This window comes from Chiroxiphia lanceolata, chromosome 5 (genome assembly GCF_009829145.1).
Source record: "Chiroxiphia lanceolata isolate bChiLan1 chromosome 5, bChiLan1.pri, whole genome shotgun sequence".
NCBI classification, from domain to species: Eukaryota; Metazoa; Chordata; class Aves; order Passeriformes; family Pipridae; genus Chiroxiphia; species Chiroxiphia lanceolata.
In genome coordinates this window covers 24,384,209-24,392,680 of record NC_045641.1, presented here as the reverse complement: position 1 = coordinate 24,392,680, position 8,472 = coordinate 24,384,209, and positions in this window count along the sequence as shown.

The following is an 8,472-nucleotide window of genomic DNA, read 5'->3' as shown; positions in this document are numbered from 1 at the left end:
AACTGAATGTTTATTGTGATAGTCTCCCTGTAAAAGAACTAGTGTTGCCTTTTTCTCTTTTTCATTTGCAGTGACTGAGCAAGCAGCTTGTGTAATAATTTTTAAAACATTATTCCTAGGGTAAATTTTTTAACCCCTATGGTCATTATGTGTTTTTAGAGTATTAAATACGAGTCAACTAACACTGTAGTTCTTCAGCTCTACCAGCCTGTTCTGAATCCTGCAATGTATAACTTTGCCATCGTTAATTAAAAATGTAATTACTGCTTGTGATATATAATCATAATATAGTAAAGACAAAGTTTTACTTGTCTAAAAAAGAGAAATGAAGTGTCTCAGTTTAAGGAGACTGGACTGTTTTGCTGAGGAGGATGAGTTATGAGGCAGACCAAACTCCTCTCTCTCAGCAATATTAGATCTGAAATTAAGAGGCTCCAATCAAAGATGTATGGAGAAAGGAAGAAATAACAACCCTTTATTAAAAGATATCTGTATATTGGCAAAAAAAGCAAAAGAACACAAAACCAACTGAACAATAATCCTGCACCCAAAAAGTCACCTTCACAAAAAGGAAACAGTTTGATACTTCTCTGTCCTCCGGCGCGATTCTAATCACGGTCGGCAGGGGGCGCTGTTGGATCAGTGGAGGAGCAGAGCCTGCGGTTGCTCAGTGTTGGTCAGCAGGGGGCGCTGTCGGGCTCTGGTGGTTGCCGTGTGGGGGCCCTGGAGGCGGGAGAAGCCGAAAAATGGAGATTCCCCCCTACACCAAGGAGTGGAAGGGGAAAAAAGGGGAAAGAAGGGCAGTTTCTTTCCCACTAAACTCATGCTGTCTGTGGCTGGCTGTAGACAGGACTACCCCCTTGTTCGTTGGTGAGCACAAAGTCTCCGATGAAATCTGAGCAGATTTGGTCTGGAGACAGAGCAGTGTGCAGGCAAACCGAGGCTCGAGAGCAGCCAGATGACCAGGTCGGGAGTAAAACGGCCTCAAAGCTTTTCTACCACACACACACCCCCCTTGCCTCCGTTAAGGCAGAAAGTGAAGTGTCCCCCATTTGCAAGGAGAGGAGAAAAACTCCTTCCTCCTCCCTGCGGCTTTGGAAGGGCTATTAGCCTGGAATGTAGTTCTGCTGGCCACCTCCTTTGTGTAGGTAATCACCCAAAGCAGAGAGCTGCCTCCCATTCAACATCCCTCCCCCACATGCAGCAGGGGAAAGAAAAATTCCCTTTTGTTTTTTTTTTTTTAGAACAAGTAAACGCATGACATGAAGATATTAGGTATAATCCTGCAAATTAATACAACACCTAATTTATTATGCTGCTTGGCAGCGTGGTTCCAGCAGATAATTTTACAGTGCACGTAAATAAATAACAGTCTTCTAACTCATTCCCATGGCCTTTTATCCCCGGCTCATACTCAAAATAAAAGAGATAAGATTTTCAAAACTGTTTCAGTAGCTTAACATTCTAACTCACATCAAAACACACAATAATTCTCATTAAATTCAAAACCGTGTACCTGCATTCAGGTGGACTTATACTTCAGCTAATTACTTTTCTTAGCAGAGCTTATTAGCGACAATCAAGGTATATATCCTCTGAGCTAGTCTGGCTCTGTCAAAATGGCTGTGTGGTTGATGCTCTCTATTAGCACAGCGGTTTGCACTGGTACATGGATGCCCAAACCCAGAGCTGCCATTGGCTTTGCACCAGTCATGGGCTAATTATATGCAGAAATTTTTAAACAGAAATGTGTAGTCTGACAATAACTGAAAGTTTCTATTTGCAAGTTAGGAGAAGGAAAAAAAAAGAAAACCCAAAACATTTCACTGTCTAAATTATGTTTCTAAAGAATTCATATGCAGATGTCCCTCCTAATTCTTCTGGCAGGTACCTTATTTAAAAGCATTTGGGATTTTTAAATTCGTAGTTTATAGCAGCACTTCAGACAACTGTAAGTAATTATGGTCACATATATGGATAAAGACACTTGTCAGTCCTATTAGTGTCAGACAGTTATGCACATTGGAAAGTAAATGGCACTTTAGTTAGTCCCATTTGTTCCACTGACAAACTGAGGAGTTAATGGTTCCTGGTAAGTATTGTGAGATGTACTAATTAAAAGCTCTACCAAGCTTTAAATAATATTATTATTATTATTAACATACATTATATTAGTAAAAACCATAACAGCAGCCAGTCAGTAAGAATGACAGTATGTGACTATGCAGGGAGTTGTTGTTGGATCCCTCCAGCACACCTGTGCTCATGCCTAATAAGAAACAACATAATTTACTGAAAATGTCTTGTGGTTTGAATGTCTTCTAACTCTGAAAGTATCAGATTTCAATTGTATAAATGACCCTCAAACCTCTATTTTAAACCCCCTGCAACTTCTCTTATGCATCTGAGATCTTTCAAAGATTAATCAGAGAGGGGTAGTTAATGTGAGATATATACTAACAGCTAATTGAGGTACTCACAAAACAAGACAGAGCCTGCTGAGCTAAAGGAGGCAGAACTGATGCTCAGGTTCTTAACAAGACACAGAAAAGAAAGAAAATGAGACTGCTAGAAAACACTTTGTTATTCAAGGAGTGGTAGGTTTCCTCTCTATCATGGTAGGAAAAGAACATTCAAAAGGAACAGGGAGGTCTTAGTTGTGGATTACTGAAGGTGCTATAGGGGAAACCTTTAATCAACCAGACCTGGATCTCTTATGTTCTTGCTAGCTCTGTGTCCCCAAACTTTTACCTATACCTTTACTTCTTGACTAAGGGAGGGCAGAAGTCAATATGAGTCACATCATAGGAGAAGTCTTTGCTGGGGATTTATTACAAGTGTGGGTATGTGTCTATATATTTATCTGTCTGCATGTGGCACTTAGGAACATGGTTTAGTGGTGAACTTGGCAGTGTTAGGTTAACAGCTGGATTCAATGATCTTAGAAGTCCTTTCCTACCTAAATTATTTTACAATTCTATGATCTATTTATCTTTATTGCATTCCTGATTTCTTGCTATGTAACATGAGCGCATCCATGGCAGTGCTGAAGTTCTCTTGCTGAAGAAGATAACTCTTCTGGTCTGGGAGCCAGAGATCTGTTGGTGTCTGTACTCACTTTCCAGATGAGTTTCTACTAGGCAGAAGAACAAATGCAGAAGGGGGGTCTTGCATTAATACCAGTGCACTGAGATGGAGACCTGCTGAGTAATGCCTGGTGTTTTTCTTCTATGCTGTATGGAAAGGAGTGGAACAGCTGAGACTAGGAATGGTGCACTGGGATTAACTTGAAAACTTGAGCTCCTTCTCACTGAGTCATGTAAGTTGTTGGTGATTTTGGCCTAAGAGTTATTTGTATTAAATACCAGTGAGTTGCACAGTTCATAGCTTCTGTTGGCTGACCTCACAGAATTTACTGAAGGCAGCTTCAACACACATTTCTTGTGTGCCTTTCCAACTTCTGCTTCCCCTTGTTTTCCTCCTTTAGAGATTCCCTGTCTTCATACCATCCTTTTCCTCAATTCTGGGGAATCTCTGTGGCTCCTCACCCCCAGCTTCAAACCCCAGGGATATGGTGTTTGACTCTCTGTGGTCCTATTTCTGGTTTGACTGTGTTATACTCTAACTCCATTCCTTCTGCTCCTCCCTGTATTTCCCTCTCTGCCTGCTCCCTCTTGTCTTCCTGCTGTACGCCCCATCAGCCCTGACCATGCCACTGCACAATTACACTATTTTTCCCATCAGAAGGAGAGGATGTTCCTGAGTTGCTGGCCCTCGTGTTTGGCTTCATCTTGCTCACTGTCTGCCACGAATGCAGAAGGCTGTACCATGATTTGGAAGGACATTCAGAGAAGTGGCTGGAGGCTGTGGTTGCTGCAACCCTTCCTATGGAGTGTGCTGTGGTGGTCATGGAGCATACAGCTGGCAGAGGGTTGTGGAGTGAGACGCTCAATATCAGTAACCTATTTACTCTGTAGCACATGTGATGAAAGGCTGTGTGGACATGACTACTGCACTGCAGAGGCTCAAGCCCTTTACTGTGTGCATGTCACTAGGGCATGCCAATGTTTCCAAGGACAGTTATACCTGCGTAGGTTTTACTGACACAGAGAGACAAACAGCTTTTCTGACCACACAGTTTCTCCTCTCATGTTTTTTTGACTGTCACCATGGTGAGTGAGATTTAGCCATTCATTCATTGCATTTCTGTCACTGATCAGACATAACTTTCAAAAGTTATTGTGTAATGAATAAACAAGAATACACCTCAGACAGAATGGACCACCTTGCCTCACCTAGTTAGTAATAAATCAGTGTACACTCCAGATAATATTGCTGACTGACATGGCATTTGATATCTCAGAAGACTAGTTTTGCCAGAATCAATGATTTCTTTATTCTTGCCATGCACAGTATGATGCCAGTATGACTCAAAGCACAGTTTTTCTTCAAACATTTCTGAACAGAATCTTTAGAAATGTGTCAAATGGCCACATTTTCCCCAGATGTGATAGTGCATATAAATTGCAAAAGGATTTTATCTTTTCTGCTAGAGGTGGGGAATATGATCTCCTTTGATGCTTGAGCAATTTTGCCAGCACTAATTAAAGAGATTTTAATTAGATTTTTTAGGAATTACTTCAAGTCATAAGAAAACATAATTTCTTGATTAAATTTTTGATAATTAAGTTATATTTTGCAAATCTTTGTAACCTACACCTCTTCACTTGTAAGTTAAAAGTGTGGATGGATAGTACAAATAAGAACCAATATGGGACATATAAATACTCTTATAATTAGTTTTGAATGTCCAGGACGCTGAAAGTACTAAATCAAATGTAAAGTCTAATCCCAAATGTATTCTACTGTGTGCCCAGAGTCATTATAATGCTTTGGGGAATAAATTCATCAATTAGTAAGAGTTCATCAAGAGAAATTAAATAGCAAAGGGATTATTAATGTAACACAGGCGATATAATTTAGGACACAGATTGCTATAAGCACAAAGTAGATTAACTTTATTATCCTTGCATAGATATAATAATTCAGTCAAAAGTAATTTTAATGACATCTTGAAAGGTAAAAAAAAGGCCTCAAGATTTGGAAGATAACCACCTCAAGTCCCCTTTGTGTCTTTGAAAAATATGCACCATCTTGTGGACAATCTGATATCAGGAAGAGTTATAAGATGGGAGAAGTTGGAGGGCTGGTGGTAGCATTAGGTAGCTTAGCTCTTTCTTCTGCATCACTCCATGCAACCCTGGTTATGTGAATGTACAGCCTATATACCCATTGTATCCATTTTTGGACATTATAATGTATCTATCATTGTAATTTGAAATTGCATGTCTGGAAGCCATGAGTATTTAATTTTCATATTGTATCTGGTAGATTCTTGTAGTGCAAATTTCACTTTGGCTACACTGTTTTTGAAGGGCTCAGCAGAGGTTGTCCTCTGAAGATGGTGAACTTAAGTGCTGCCTCTGAAGTAGGATGGGGTGCTTGGCTGCTAGCAGGAAGCAAAACCTTCTTTTTGAATAGTGCAGGAACCACAACTGTATTTTCACCTGAAAGAATAACTTAATATTTCATTTAAGCAGTCACTTACGTGTTCACACTGTAAACTCTGTGGCCGTCCCCCTGCCCAGACTGGCACGGCTGATATCCAAGGATCCTCAGCTCTACTCTGCATGTGGCTAAAGGTTATTGGTTCATACTGACTTGAATGGGAGTACTAACACTTAGGAGCTAGCCATGATTTTTGCTGATAGTCTAGATACCTCAAGCCATTCCTCCTGTGGATCACTCACAAATTGTTCCCATTAGTAGGCACTCTGTTACTATTCATCTTGGGACTGGGCACTGAAGTCATGCAGTATCGTTACTGCTTCTCATTTAAACACCTGAAACTTCTTAGGGAGCAAATGGCTGATGAATAGCCTGATTACTAAGAGCAAGTAATATGTAAAGAAGAGTGAGTAATCTTTGTTGTGCACAAGTAAGTTTTGTTAGCGTTTGTGAGCATTTGCTAGGGAAAAATCATCACATTATTTCTGAAAACATTTGCCCAGTCTGAGGTCATGTGTGCTAATGTTTGTTCGAGAGTAAGAATGCAGTCTCCAGGGTTTACGTAGAAGTTTGCAAATAACTTTCTGATTGTATCATTCTCAGTCTCTTCTATCATTGCAGAATGGATAGTAGTGGTCCTTGTGAATGCTATGAGGACATCTAACAACTGATTTGATTGCTGTCAGTGGTTCCAGAGTTTGGAGTTATATCTATCTCTGATTTTCTTTCTTAAGCGTGAAAAATAACTATGAGAGGAATCCATAAACATGATATAAAAACATTGTCTTATATTTATTTCTGACCTTTACTGCTTTAGAATTGTGTTTTATGTGGCAATGCTCAGGTTTCTTTGCTGAATTCTGAGCTTGTGACTGAATTTATGACAGTAGTAGTGGTAAAGAAGGGATTTAACTTCTAAAAAAGTATTATATGTGATTTAAAAATAATTAGCCCAGACATTTATTAATCAAAGGGAAGTTTTAAAGACTTTCACATATCAGCCTTACAGTCAGTGAGGTCATCATTTGTGCAGTGAAATGCTGCCTTTGATGAAGGAATATCCATGTAATGTTTTGAGATAGGTATAATAATGTCAGCATTTCTTTACTTGAAGGGTGTCCATAAAGCAAGTAGAGTTTGTGTGTACCCACTGAGAGAATTTGGTACAGCTATCACCTTCACTGACAGATTTATTGTTTTTGCATACATCATTCTACTAAACTGTGTGTGCTGAAGTACAATATTTCCCCAAATGTGCAGCAGATGTTTTAGAACATCGATTATGGTTTTATAAACTATACAATTCAACTTTAAATCATATCAGAAGTCCTAATATTGCAGTGCTAAGAAGGATTTATATGTCCAGGAGTAAATAATTAATAGAACAGTTGATACGGGATACAGGAAAGATTACACTGATTAAGGGTACATGATAGATGATACCAAATCAAACTCTTCCTGTAGACATGTTGAGAGCTTTCAAAGGCTGTCAGGAGTGAATTGGTTCTGGGTTTAGCTTTTCATTTGCTAATATATCTACTTGTCTTCTAACAATTCACCTCTGTCAAATAGACATGAAAGGTACATCATTAAACTAAAAATATTTGGAACCAGTGGAGTCAGTGTCTGTTAGAGAATTTATTCCTGTTTCAGAAATATGATTTTATTTTGCTGTGATTCCACCACACATGGTAGGGTTTCTGTGGTCTTTCTAACTTGGATATGTACACAAAAATGCAACAGCTGAAAGGAATGTTAAAGCTCAACTACTGAGTTTTACTCAAGTAAAACACTGATACAAATCTGTTTCTAGCCTGTTCCCTCCACTCTTATCTCAGACTCATTCATGTTACTGCGAATCACTATGGGAAGAGATTACAGATAAGAAGAACTAATTACCATACAGTTTTCTTCTTCTATATTTCTGTCACATGAACATGAGTAAAAGAGTCTCACTGAAGGTCTTTCTATTTTGTGAAATGTTAGATAGAGCGTAGTACCTCTGTGATGCTGTCTTCTATTGATTGGTTTTGGAGCAATATGTTCCATCATGGTTAAAAAGAAGACAGGACAGCTCATCGAAAATATAAACTGTTGGGCTGTTCTTCCCCTCAGGAGGCAGTTGTAATAGGTCTTGTTTGCTCAACCAAGTCTTTAACTTGTGCAGAAGTTATTATTCAGGCAGTGTAAATTTCATGTAATACTTCTTGTTAGAACCTCTGCTCATTTAAAAGTCATGAATAATTAAAATAGGTTTAAATACTGAACAAACTAGTCTGCTTGGCAGGTATATGGTACTCAATCCAAATTCAGTCTGTGTCCTAGTTATAAAAAGGAAATAAGTTTTGGGATACACCCAAGTGTATTCTAAATCTTGTGGTGAGTTTTACCCATTGTAGACACTGTCCCTTTAAACAATTACATGCAATTACTCTAACACAGCAATTAAGAATCACTTTCTGAGATACACGGTTTGGACATATTTTGGCCAATGAGAGAGTAATGAGTGATTTCCAGCAAAATACGTGTTCTATGAAATACAAAAGCAAAGTTATCTGGCCTACTCTTTTGTCCACCTTCATTCACCATAATTTTAGCAGTCAAGAAGAGTTCTTAAAAACAGTTTAAATAACAAAGATGTGGACTGTGCAACCCTTTTTTTTTTTCTCTCTCATTCAAATGTCACTCAAAATGGATAAATCTCTGAGGACAAAAGTTTTCACTTGAAGTGTTTGGTGATATTACATAAAAAGGCCACCATATAGAAATATAATGTCATACATATCAATGAATGGCCTGTCAGATAAATTGTTCTTAGTTATAGACCAGAACAGGATACACATTGTACAGATTTTTTCATTATACTTGCTGAAAAACCAGAAACATTTTCTATTTTTATAAATT